The sequence below is a fragment of the Schistocerca piceifrons genome, chromosome 4 (assembly GCF_021461385.2).
Source record: "Schistocerca piceifrons isolate TAMUIC-IGC-003096 chromosome 4, iqSchPice1.1, whole genome shotgun sequence".
Lineage (NCBI taxonomy): Eukaryota > Metazoa > Arthropoda > Insecta > Orthoptera > Acrididae > Schistocerca > Schistocerca piceifrons.
Genome location: NC_060141.1, coordinates 284,638,118 through 284,652,615, shown reverse-complemented (window position 1 = coordinate 284,652,615; position 14,498 = coordinate 284,638,118). Strand labels below are relative to the sequence as shown.

Here is a 14,498-nt window from a genome sequence, read left to right as displayed (position 1 = left end):
GTTCTACAAGCGTCGATACTGAGCATACCTAAATAAAATAGTCAAAATTGAAACCAAACTCCTTCCGAACAGGCAATGAAGGCTCAACGCCACCGACCGGCCGCCGTGTCATCCTCAGCCCTTAGGCGTCACTGGATGTGGATATGGAGGGGCATGTGGTCAGCACACCGCTCTTCCGGGAATGTGTCAGTTTCCAAGACCGGAGACGATAATTCTCAATCAAGTAGTTCCTCATTTTCCTCACGAGGCCTGAGTGCACCCCGCTTGCCAACAGCGCTCGGCAGACCGGATGGTCACCCATCCAAGTGCTAGCCCAGCCCGACAGCGCTTAACTTCGGTGATCTGATGGGAACCGGTACTGCCACTGCGGCAAGGCCGTTGACTAAATGAAGCACTGTAACGAAATTTCTGTTATGAAGTAACGCCTTCGTCAGCTGATTTAGTTTTAATGTAATCTACGAATAATTGGAGGTGTCTGACACTAAATTGAAAAGTATTCTGTAGGAAGAACTAAATAATTAATCGTTATGGTCTACTTTCCACGAACTAAATATTTACCTGTTTTTCGGCAACAGTTACCAAGGAGCCTTAAATGCTTCCTTCAAGCATGCGTCTAGCATCAATAGAATGCAGAAGTTAATAACGATAGTGGCAATAATAACAATGGAAGTATTTGGTAACTTCGTACCCAGTAATAGTACTTTTCAAGAGAAGAAATATCTTGAGAATTCAAAAAGGCTACCTATCTAGGCTATGATGGCTAAAATCGTCTTTACATCCCGCTTACATGAGACTAGACCCAATAAGGTTTTGAACTCTTCACATGTTTTGGGAAACCTTTTAAAGAGCTAAAGTACTTCGAATTGACGATAACATTCGGAGTCCAGATATTTTTTCAGAATTCCTTGTCTATAAAAATACTTAATTTTGCCTAAAGATTGCCGGAATGACTTATCTGACGGAGTTAGGTAACTCAGACTTTGAGTATAGTAGTGAATCTGATGCGTCACTTACAAACATTAAGGTCTGCCTCATCTCTAATGAGACATTTCCTAGTATTTGCAACATCGTGATGTTTACTTACATCTGGATTGATTACCTTAGATTGTTTTGGGTATGACAGTGCGTTGCATAACAACTTGACTCTCTCTCTTTATCTCTCTCTCTCTCTCTCTCTCTCTCTATCTATCTATCTCTGCCTATCTATCTTTTTTCTTCTTGTCAGCTTCATGGTGTTGCAGTTTTCATGGCCAATAGCGTACATGCCTTCGCGCTCAAAATGAAACCTAGTTCGGCAGTACAGTCAACTTTATGTTCTAAATGTATTTCTTCTCCGGTTCTCATTTCTTTCCACAATGTGTACTTAGCTAGTCCTCCCATTACATAAGACCATTTTCTTCTGCCTGTAATAAAACAGTTCTTATACGAACAATTTGATTTGTGCTGCGTAACCAAACGATGTGTCACTATCATCGATCGGTAGCACGATTAATCTATACTCGTGAATCAACTAAATCTGCCCGAAAGCAATATTGTCTAATTTTGAATTACCTGCATGTCAATATAATTATCAAATGCCTGTGAAATCGGACATGGAGTAGCTTTTGGGGCGCCTCAATGAATTCAGATGGCAACATTGAAATTTCTACTGCAACGGCGATTTTGGATGTAGGAAAGCTAGAAAATTTTACAGTCATGGCCAGAACCATCAGGCTGCATGCGCGTCCGACAGGCTGCGCAGATCCTAGCCTGCCTTCCTAACAGCAGAACAGCTGCAGGCCGTCACGTCAGTACCTCACACAGTGCCGCTGAGGCTTACTGATCACACAAGTCTGCCACTCCACAGGGTGCCTCGAGGCACAATAGATACTGCCTATTCACATCAATGGGTCGAATCCGAGGTCAGTGGGTTTCATGTTCACCACCCAGCATCCGTTAGACGGGGCATGGCTTACTAATATGAACTGTTGGAAAGTAAATAATGGAATTCTACAGTTATCGGCCTGTTTTTGACTCTTCCCACCAGGGAATATACCCAACACAGCTGGAAGCAGAAACACTGGTGGGGACTGCAATGTGGGTTCAACATCTATCACAACGTAGCGCAACAATGGCAGCAGCAGCTCAGCAGTGGTGTTCAACGGAAAAATTCAAGTAAGTGCCTTCATCAAGCTTTTCTATTGGTCTTTATGGTTATTTATTCCATTCTGTTTCCTTTAAAATGGTTGTATTTTTAGTTTGTGCTTTTGGTAATGATACTCGGTAATTATAATAGCATCAGCTGCAAAGGTTTCAGCTCAGGAAACCCTCCAACTCTTGCTGCAAACAGTTGCTTAAGTGTGAGTCGATAATTTAGAATTTTGTAATGAACTTGAGAGCTTATGAGGCAAAGAAGGATACAGCTCTCTCCTGATTTGTCCCTAACTGTTCTGGATAACAGTACCTCCTCGTTAGTAACTTCTTTTTGAGGCAAATCTAGAGAACATATTTAAGCTTCAGTTTACTTACAGCTGCGAAATTTGGGGGGGGGGGGGCGGTATGAAATGGCGAACCGTTGTTAATAATGGATCACTTGACAAAGGATGCTAGGGGATATGTAATGTGCCACTAGATGTTGCCAGATGCTCAGAATTTACTGAACTTACAGGAAGGATTAGTAGAATGGTATCTGAGGATGAAAATCTTTAGGTTTTTCCGGAAGAAGCTTAATAATACAGCATGGTGTTGAAAGTGTCAACGAACAAGCCACATCATGTGAAATAACCACAGGAATCAATGTGGCACGTAGGACAAACATATCTGTTAGTACAGAGCGGCAAAAAGTGGAATTATGGTCTCAGGCAACAGATAACCAATGCGATTGCCTTTGCTAGAAGCACGGCTTCCCCTGTGGCGCCTCTCCTGGGCTCATGGCCATATCGTTTGGATCCTAGACCACTGGAAAATCGTGGACTGGTGATTTGAGCCCAATTTCAGTTGGTAGGAGCTGATGCTAGGGTTCGAGTGTGGCGCAGACCCCATGAAGCTATGAGGCTGACGGTGGCTCCATAATGTGTGTACTGTGATTATATGGAATGGACTGTGTCCTCTGGTCCAACTGAACCGATCATTGACTGGAAATGGTACTGATTCGGTTCCTTGGAGACTATTCACAGCCATGCCACTGGGCCACAATTGTTTGTGATTGGTTTGGGGAACATTCTCGACAGTTCGAGTGATTTGACCCCCTAGGTCACCTGACATGAATTCCATCGAAAATTTTTGGGATGTAATACTACGCATCGTACAATACTCCATCCTACTTCTCAACAACTCATTGGCATTCCAATATCGTTATTTATCTGCCGACACCAGAGAAGCGACTTTCAATTAAACTGTTTCCCTGTATAGGAATGTGCGTAATGGATGTATGAGTACTATTATGGCATAAAGTCAAGCGCCAACACGTCAGTCGGGAACATTGGAGAAGAGATGGCTTTGAGAAGACGTCAGCCAACTGCACACTGACCGACCTCTCCCCAAGATGACAACACGACAGCAGCGGCCCCTATGTGAAGAGGACATAAGCGCCGCGATCAAATGGCGTTGACCCAGTTTAATAGTAGCTTCAAGACCAGTCACTTCGCTTGTACTATGTAGCACAGACTTAGAATTGTTTATACTGAAGGCGATTCATTACTTCGTATGTCGCCCTTTGCTTGCGACACCTCTGTGTAATTGCGAAGTTCAGTACTGTATCTTTTCATTTTGCACTAAAACTCATTAATACAATTTGTTTGAATTGTTTGTCTAGTGAACCGATTACGCAGATTTCCTAGACACCACATATTTTATGACGAGCATGTCGACATAGTATTTGGCGACGAGGTGAACAACCACCTAATCATCAACCTGTTCACGTTTAGCACCTAGTGCCTTGCTGCCATAGTTTTATCTTTGTCATGGGCTTTTGTGTTTTGCTGGCGCCTTAATTCCACCTTGTCTTTTCTTTGCAGGAGTGTGTTTACATCTTTTAACAGTGTGTCTTATAGTGTCTTTTCGATTCAGTGTTTTCAGGTGGGCGTTGCAGAAATTTTCTTTGCTTCCGTGCTTATTTATATTGCTTGCATTGTCTGTTTATTGAATTTGCCTTTCCCAAAATGAGGAACCGCCTCTCACACCCCCTGCTCAGGCGCCTCTGCTGCAAGCGATATATGCAACGCAGTTACCACAGATGTTTCAGATTCAGACGCAGCAGACAGCCACGCTGATAAACACAGTACAGCAGCTACTAACCAGTCGAGTAACGAGTGCGGCTTGCCCAACAGAACAACAAGGAATACCTGTAGCTCCGAATGTCATACAGCCTTTTCGGCAATTTAACGAAAAAGAAGAGGAATGGCTCGATTGATTTCAACAGTATGAAACTCATTCATTGCTCACAATGAATCAAGTACTGTGAAACTACATTACTTTTTGTCAGTGTTAGGAAGTGCAGTTTTTCGCCACATTCAGATACTGCCTCCAACGTCACTCCAAGTCAACTTTCCTATGATCAGGTTGTAGATTCTGTAACTAACTAGTATGACTAACAAGCGAAGGTGGTGGCAGCTAGGTACCAATTCTTTCATTGCAAGAAGCGGTCAGAACAAACTTATTGGGAGTGGAAACAGGTTTGCAGGGTATGATGAGGATATGCAAATTAAAATGTTCTTCTGATGCTTCATCTTCAGATGTTATATTGTGTGACGTGACTGTGTACAATGTAATGCAAGTCAAACTTACAGGACAAATTTTGAAACAGTCAGATCCATCATTTCAGCGTATAGTGCAAATTGTAGATCAGTATGATTCAGGTGCCGTAACGAGTGATAAATTTCAGCAGCCACCTATTTGTCGTGTTGAGTCATCCCTTACTTACGACTGGCCTAGTAGGCAGCAACAGCGCGCATGCGTCATGCCGCATAAACAGAGCTCTAAACAGGGGAATGGAATTGAGTCATGCCTTCGATGCTATTAAAAAATGGTTCAAATGGCTCTGGGCACTATGGGACATACATTCTCAGGTCATCAGTCCCCTAGAACTTAGAACTACTTAAACCTAACTAACCTAAGGACATCACACACATCCATACCCGAGGCAGGATTCGAACCTGCGACCGTAGCGGTCGCGCGGGTCCGAACTGAAGCGCCTAGAACCGCTCGGCCACTCCGGCCGGCTCGGTGCTTTTCCCAGCACAAACGCCAAGATTGCCCTTCCATACGAGCACAGTGTTACGCTTGTGGCATGAAGGGTCATGTACAGTCCGTATGCTTGCAACGGAACAAATGTAAGAGTTCTGCCCACTCACAAAAATCCAGTCCAACAAACTTTTTGTTCATTTGCAGATTAGTGGAAAAAGTGTGAAATTTTAGTTGTACATCGGTGCCTCTGTTACACTGCTGAGTCTTAACACATTTGAACTGCTAGACTCCTCACACTTTTCAAGCACTAGCACGCACTTGATGGCTTATAATGGACAAAACATTCCTGTTCTTGGAAAATGTACTTTGCCTGCTGTGTATCGCTTGCATACGTGAACTGTGGCTTTCATTGTGTTACAATCACGCACACATTTCGCCTTGATTCGTCTGGTTAGTTTGTCTTTCAAATTCAGGACAATATGTTGTCTGTGACTGCATTCAATGCCAAAGACAGTGCTGAAAGAATTCCCCTCTTTTCTGAAGGTTTAGGCAAGGTTAACAATTTTGTTGCATATATTACTATGAAAGACAATGCTGAGCCGAAATTTCGGCGGTTCAAAACTGTTCCCATTGCGTTATGGGGCAAAGTGGCTGCTGAACTTAAAGAACTGCAATGTAGCGGAGCTATTTGCTCATACAAGCTAGTCAATGGGCAAGTCCACTGGTTGTGCTCCCCTAATCTTCCTGTCGCATTTGCCACTGTGTTGACTCTGTCTATGGTCAACCTACAGACTGTGATTGATACTTATCCATTGCCATGCCCAGAAGCTCTCATAGACAGAGGAGGCGCTGGTTGCTATTTTTCAAAAATTCACTTGCATGACGCATATCTTCAAATACCACAAGATGAAGAATCCAAACTGTGTGTGTTATGGACACTCATTTGGACTTGTTTAAATATTTCCGTTTGCCATTTGTCAGTGCTTCCGCACCCACCATTTTCCAATGGTATTTAGAATATCTGACTGCTCAAGTACCAAACTGTTCAAACTATTTAGACGATATTGTCGTAGCAGGTCGTACACCTGAAGAACGCATTGAAAGTTCGCATGCTTTGCTTCGTGTGTTAACTGATGTAGGACTAAAGTATAGACTGGACAAGTGTAATTTTTTTAAACCTGAGTGGCAGTATCTTGGGCATGTCATAAACACTCAGGGTGTACATCATCTTCAGTCACATTTGTTAGCCATACGAGATCTGCCAGTTTCTCCCACTGTCACAGAATTGCAGTCAGTCATAGGGAAAAATGAACTATTATATTCACTAGGGGTACTGCCTACAGGAAAATTAAAGAGACCATTGGAGAAAGGAGAACCACTTGCATGAATATCAAGAGCTCAGATGGAAACCCAGTTGTAAGTAAAGAAGGGGAAGCAGAAAGGTGGGAGGAGTATATAGAGGGTCTATACAAGGGCGATGTACTTGAGGACAATATTATGGAAATGGAAGAGGATGTAGATGAAGATGGAATGGGAGATATGATATTGCGTGAAGAGTTTGACAGAGCACTGAAATACCTGAGTCGAAACAAGGCCCCCGGAGTAGACAACATTCCATTAGAACTACTGACAGCCTTGGGAGAGCCAGTCCTGACAAAACTCTACCATCTGGTGAGAAAGATGAATGAGACAGGCGAAATACCCTGAGACTTCAAGAAGAATATAATAATCCCAATACCAAAGAAAGCAGGTGTAATCAGATGTGAAAATTACCGAACTATCAGTTTAATAAGTCACAGCTGCAAAATACTAGCGCGAATTCTTTACAGACGAATGGAAAAACTGATAGAAGACGACCCCGGGGAAGATCAGTTTGGATTCCGTAGAAATGTTGGAACACGTGAGGCAATACTGACCCTACGACTTATCTTAGAAGAAAGATTAAGAAAAGGTAAACCTACGTTTCTAGCATTTGTAGACTTAGAGAAAGCTTTTGACAATGTTGACTGGAATACTCTCTTTCAAATTCTAAATGTGGCAGGGGTAAAATACAGGGAGCGAAAGGCTATTTACAATTTGTACGGAAACCAGATGGCAGTTATAAGAGTCGAGGGGTATGAAAGGGAAGCAGTGGTTGGGAAGGGAGTGAGACAGGGTTGTAGCCTATCCCCGATGTTATTCAATCTGTATATTGAGCAAGCAATAAAGGAAACAAAAGAAAAGTTCGGAGTAAGTATTAAAATCGATGGAGAAAAAATAAAAACTTTGAGGATCGCCGATGACATTGTAATTTTGTCAGAGACAGCAAAGGACTTGGAAGAGCAGTTGAACGGAATGGGCAGTGTCTTCAAAGGAGGGTATAAGATGAACATCAACAAAAGCAAAACGAGGATAATGGAATGTAGTCGAATTAAGTCGGGTGATGCTGAGGGAATTAGATTAGAAAATGAGACACTTAAAGTAGTAAAGGAGTTTTGCTATTTGGGGTGCAAAATAACTGATGGTGGTCAAAGTAGAGAGGATATAAAATGTAGAATGGCAATTGCAAGGAAAGCGTTTCTGAAGAAGAAAAATTTGTTAACATCGAGTATAGGTTTAAATGTCAGGAAGTCGTTTATGAAAGTATTTGTATGGAGTGTACCCATGTATGGAAGTGAAACGTGGACAATAAATAGTTTAGACAAGAAGAGAATAGAAGCATTCGAAATGTGGTGCTACAAAAGAATGCTGAAGATTAGATGGGTAGATCACATAGCTAATGAGGAGGTATTGAATAGAATTGGGGAGAAGAGGAGCTGGTGGCACAACTTGACTAGAAGAAGGGATCGGTTGGTAGGACATGTTCTGAAACATCGAGGGATCATCAATTTAGTATTGGAGGGCAGCGTGGAGGGTAAAAATCGTAGAGGGAGGCCAGGAAATGAATACACTAAGCAGATTCAGAAGGATGTAGGCTGCAGTAGATACTGGGAGATGAAGAAGTTTGCACAGGATAGAGTAGCATGGAGAGCTGAATCAAACCAGTCTCGGGACTGAAGACCACAACAACAACATTCGGTTCATACCGAATGCTGCACCGATCGCAGCTCCATTGCATCGCAAGAACGTCCCCTTTGTTTGGACAGATTAGTGCCAAGAAGCGTTTCAAAAACTTAAAGAAGCATTGCTCAGTGATCGATGCTTGGTTCACTTTGATCCTGTTAAACCAGTTGTGTAGCAAACTGACGCTTCTTACGGAATTGGTGCAGTGCTTTCACACAGATTTGGTGATAGAGACAGGCCTATTGCCTTCGCATCAAAAGTGTTGTCCAAAGATCAGTGTAACTATTCACAAATACAGAAAGAGGCATTGCCTATTGTGTATGGTGTCATCACTATTTGTATGGCAGGAAATTCTACTTAGTAAAGGATCACAAGCCATTGCAGTCCTTGTTTCATCCAACGGAGCCTGTTCCTGTACGACCTGCCCAAAAATTACAAAGCTGAGCTTTGTTGTTGTCTCAGTTGAGATTGTGTATCGTCCGACAGGTAATGCGGACACACTTTCACATCCTCCGATTGGCCATGATACAGGCTCTTCTATTGCATCTTGTTGTCACATTGACGATCAGGATTCTGAATTGCTTCAATGCTTTCCTCTGAATTACAGGAAATTTGCGCAGGCTACGGAAACTGATTCGCATTTGAATATTTTGCTGCAATACATTTGATACATGGTACTTACTGAAATTAAGGAAAACGTGGAAAGGAGGACTCGCCAATATAACTTTCTTTTCACACAACCTGTTTATTTAACGATATATAAACTGTGTTTTACAGGTAATCGAAGCATTTAACCATAAAATTTTCTTTAACAAAATGAACAAATCTGCAAAATTCTTTTGACCTTAATCCTTTAGTTGACTAAGGTTTTGATCTTTGCAAAAGAAATCTGAAGTGTTGTACTGCAAAACAGCAAACAATATGACAATGATTACAAGATGGCCGGACCTGCAGCCTACTCGTTCTCGGTTGACACAGCAGTGTTTACTACCACGCTGGACACAGTCTGTCTTATTAAATGTCCTTCTGAAACACGTGAAAACTATATAAGCGCCATTGATGACAAGATTGATACAATTACTCAAAATCGATGACTGAACTTTTAATTTGAAAGCTGTACGTCGAAAGGTCTGGGGTTAATATGCGCACCTGTGCTTAAAGGTTAAAGATATTGGCAAACAATAAGACCATGATAACGGCTAACTTCATAGCAACCGCCGGCCGAAGTGGCCGTGCGGTTCTAGGCGCTGCAGTCAGGAACCGCGAGGCCACTACGGTCGCAGGTTCGAATCCTGCCTCGGGCATGGATGTGTGTGATGTCCTTAGGTTAGTTAGGTTTAACTAGTTCTAAGTTCTAGGGCACTAATGACCTCAGAAGTTGAGTCCCATAGTGCTCAGAGCCATTTGAACCATTTTTCAAAGCAACCAACCTCTTATTTTCAATAGGCAACCAAGGTGCGACTGGATCCCAACCCATCCGTTCTAACAATTTTATTGTGACTAAAGCCCTGCTGACAACTGGTTGTTGATATTTTCAAAGTTAAACTGATTGTCGGGTTTTAAGACCGCTCTGAAGGAACGGCTTAAAACATTACTTCTGAACACTTATTACAAGAGAACTCACTCAGCGGAACCACAAGATCCAGCTAAAATACATTAATAATGACCTGGTCTTTCAAACACAGAAACGAAAAGCTTAGTACAACAGGTTGATCAGATTATAACTAACGACTGAGAAATGCAATTGCAATCAAAGAATTGAACCGGTTAACATCTAAATAGAACCACATGGTTCCCCTTTTGTTTAACGGTAACCTGTGCCTTAGTACAATTGTTCCGGCTGTATTTACAACCAAGAGCTGATTAATTAGAAAATTAATGTTCAGGTATAAACCAGAAAATAATAAGGAGGGCAGGTAGACAATGAAACAAACCACCACGAGGATTACAGAATGTTACTCCCCATTATCAGCAAGCAATTCCATGGATCCACGGTAAGCCGCAGCAGTTACTGAGTGCTGCCGATGAAAGCCACGTAGAAGAGGGCAGCCGGGTCACGAGCTGTCTTCCAACACGAATGTTGCCAAGCAACCGACGGGATTCGGCCTGCTGCCTGTAGTCGACACTGACCCCGGTAAAGTACTGCGGTATCTTCGCTCTGCGTAGGCCCTCCATGTGCAGCTCTTGCCTTTGGCCACTCGAACCTCGTAACCACCTCTTGTAGCGACACTACCGCCAATCCCCAAATTTCGTGCCTCCATCTCTTGCCAACCCGTATATATACCGGCAAGCAAATATCTTCTAAGGACACAACCCACAGATACCAGCTCTTCCTCGTAAATATTGGCAATTGGGCCGCAACAGTGATAGTCAATTCTGCACCTGAGCCAGGCGCGCCAGACAGAACAGTCTACTAATTCAATGGCGCCACGGCTCGACATTCGCACACATCTTAGCCTCGTTCATTGCATAGTATAAAGAACTCTGTAGTACGCCGATATTTTACACGTTGGCATAGCCTCTCTATACGGCAAGGCGTTACACTTGTTAAAAATGACAGTGAACAGTCACGTGTATTGAACTCCAAAGTTTTGCAAAAAGAAGTGTTGCAGTTACTTCACCAAGGACACTGAGGGATTGTTCGTAAGACACAGTTAGCGCGTCAGTACTGTCCTTGACAGGGTATGGACACCAAAATAGAACAAATGACGTCACAGTGCCACGCATGTGCGGAAACTCAATCCGCTCCGCCCAAAAAATTGTTTTCTTGGCTTAATTCGCAATCACCACGGCGACGTGTGCACGGAGAATTTGCAGGTTCTTTTTGGAACACTCGCTGGTTGATTGTGGTACACTTTTATAGGATGTTTCCTTTTGCTGTGCCAATGAGCTCGACAACGTCCCGTAGCACAGTTCAGGCGTTGTCCTCTATTTTTTTGCCTTGAAGGTTTACCTGAAGTCATAGTGTCGGACAACAGCCCTCAGTTCACGTCGCATGAATATGAAACGTTCTGTGAATGCAATGACATCCAGCACCTAACTGTCCAAAGACGAAGCGGAACGTTTTGTCAGAACCTTCAAGCAACAGACGGTCAAACTTCGCACCGCACATACCAGGGATCGCTTCTCCTATCATTCGCATCCACGAGATGGATCATCGCACGCGGAATTGATTAAGGGCCGCCACCTTCGGACGCTGCTCCACCCTCCTCAGCATAGGGCGCTGAAGGAATGGCGCAAGTATCGCTTCGCTCCGGATGATGTGTTTTTCAGGTTTTCTTGCGGCAGCAGACGGTGTGCAAGACGCGAGGCACGCCGCAGCAGCCGACGCCTTCGACATCTTTATATGGACCTCAGGAGATGGATGTGTAGCCTTCTGGTCGTTTCCCGGGGGACGCCTCCACCAGATGGCGGGGTGCAGCCGGAAGTCTGACGTCCCCTGCAGGCACAGCTGCTGGTCCATCGCAGCGTCAACGCTCCTGCCTCCCTTCCCGTAGTCGTGCTCCTTCTACGCCGACGGCCCTTCGCTTTGGGGGGGGGGGGGGAAGATTCATTATTTCGTAGGTCGCCCTTTACTTGCGACACCTCTGTGTAATTGCGAAGTATTGAATCTTTTCATTTTGTACTAAAACTCATTAATACGATTTATTTGAATTGTTTGTCTAGCGAACCGAGTACTCAGGTTTCCTAGACACCACATACTTGACGCCGAGCATGGAGACATAATAAGTACAGCTTGTCGACACGTGGCTGTCGACATATGGAAATTTGGATCCAGCTGTGACTCGTGCTTGTATAGTCTAATGCTACGGTAACCGTTCGCGGTAGGCGCGAAATCGGTGTTCAAGTCAATGTCCGGCACAAGTTTTCATTGTCGTTTTTCCATTATACAGCTGATGGCTGTCCATATACAATACTGCGAGTACATTTCATGTATTTCGTAACGGCTGCTCTCGTCGTAGTACCTGTTCCTTCGGACTTGTATGCATTTTGAACGGAATTTTGCATCGTATTTGTGAACAACACAGACATTGCAATATCGTAGAGTCTTAACGTTCATCCTGCAGCTGCTCATGAAGGTTCAATGTGGGATTTAATTATCATTTGGCAGTGAAACTTAGAAGATACGTTAATGCAAAACTGATTTACACTGAAAAACTGTGTGTTGTGCACGAAGAGCCATTGTGACTGTGCGGTGTGGGTTCACAAGCACATTTACTTTCGGTCTGTTCTTCTTTGAATAGGATACACCCAGAGGGCTTGTTCACCTGTTCCGTGACGTCTGTACACTATCGAGAACTCCTTGCATAGCTTGTGTTTCCTGCTTTGGAAGAGCGTGTTATAACCAGAGATTTTCTAGTTGCATTGCTTGCATAATCATCTGATCTGAATCCATGTGGCCTTTGGCTCTGATGATATCTAAAAGAACGCGTTTGGCAGGACACGTTCCATCTGTACCTGAACTGAAGGCTTATATACAGGAACACTTTGCTCATTCCACTGGAACTGCTACGAGCAACTGTTGATCACGTCGTTTTATTGATGCAGCATCTCGTCGACGTCTTCGATGTTGTGTAAGCGGCGATTAAAACTGAAACAAGCATTATGCCTTTCTTACTTGGTCGACCTTTTCTACTACGTGCCATCCCTAATCCATTACATATGGAAACATATCTACACTCCTGGAAATGGAAAAAAGGACACATTGACACCGATGTGTCAGACCCACCACACTTGCTCCGGACACTGCGAGAGGGCTGTACAAGCAATGATCACACGCACGGCACAGCGGACACACCAGGAACCGCGGTGTTGGCCGTCGAATGGCGCTAGCTGCGCAGCATTTGTGCACCGCCGCCGTCAGTGTCAGCCAGTTTGCCGTGGCATACGGAGCTCCATCGCAGTCTTTAACACTGGTAGCATGCCGCGACAGCGTGGACGTGAACCGTATGTGCAGTTGACGGACTTTGAGCGAGGGCGTATAGTGGGCATGCGGGAGGCCGGGTGGACGTACCGCCGAATTGCTCAACACGTGGGGCGTGAGGTCTCCACAGTACATCGATGTTGTCGCCAGTGGTCGGCGGAAGGTGCACGTGCCCGTCGACCTGGGACCGGACCGCAGCGACGCACGGATGCACGCCAAGACCGTAGGATCCTACGCAGTGCCGTAGGGGACCGCACCGCCACTTCCCAGCAAATTAGGGACACTGTTGCTCCTGGGGTATCGGCGAGGACCATTCGCAACCGTCTCCATGAAGCTGGGCTACGGTCCCGCACACCGTTAGGCCGTCTTCCGCTCACGCCCCAACATCGTGCAGCCCGCCTCCGGTGGTGTCGCGACAGGCGTGAATGGAGGGACGAATGGAGACGTGTCGTCTTCAGCGATGAGAGTCGCTTCTGCCTTGGTGCCAATGATGGTCGTATGCGTGTTTGGCGCCGTGCAGGTGAGCGCCACAATCAGGACTGCATACGACCGAGGCACACAGGGCCAACACCCGTCATCATGGTGTGGGGAGCGATCTCCTACACTGGCCGTACACCACTGGTGATCGTCGAGGGGACACTGAATAGTGCACGGTACATCCAAACCGTCATCGAACCCATCGTTCTACCATTCCTAGACCGGCAAGGGAACTTGCTGTTCCAACAGGACAATGCACGTCCGCATGTATCCCGTGCCACCCAACGTGCTGTAGAAGGTGTAAGTCAACTACCCTGGCCAGCAAGATCTCCGGATCTGTCCCCCATTGAGCATGTTTGGGACTGGATGAAGCGTCGTCTCACGCGGTCTGCACGTCCAGCACGAACGCTGGTCCAACTGAGGCGCCAGGTGGAAATGGCATGGCAAGCCGTTCCACAGGACTACATCCAGCATCTCTACGATCGTCTCCATGGGAGAATAGCAGCCTGCATTGCTGCGAAAGGTGGATATACACTGTACTAGTGCCGACATTGTGCATGCTCTGTTGCCTGTGTCTATGTTCCTGTGGTTCTGTCAGTGTGATCATGTGATGTGTCTGACCCCAGGAATGTGTCAATAAAGTTTCCCCTTCCTGGGACAATGAATTCACGGTGTTCTTATTTCAATTTCCAGGAGTGTATATGTCTTTCTTGCATTCACAGCCCTAGATTTGAAGCTGGTGACCAAATTTGGCAATATTTTTTCCAGCGTAAATCCGTTTCTCATTAACGCATTAGCATATCCACTACGTTTTGCTGCCATACTATAATTACAGCGAACCCTGGATCTCTGTGAGTTGCTGAATTTTCATTACAATCACCCGTTACCTGTA

General features: G+C 44.8%; 1 pseudogene; it reads right to left on the bottom strand.

Annotated features, from left to right (window-relative positions):
* Positions 1–265: 265 nt before the first annotated feature.
* On the bottom strand, positions 266–383 carry LOC124796639 (annotated as a pseudogene).
* Positions 384–14,498: the final 14,115 nt, after the last annotated feature.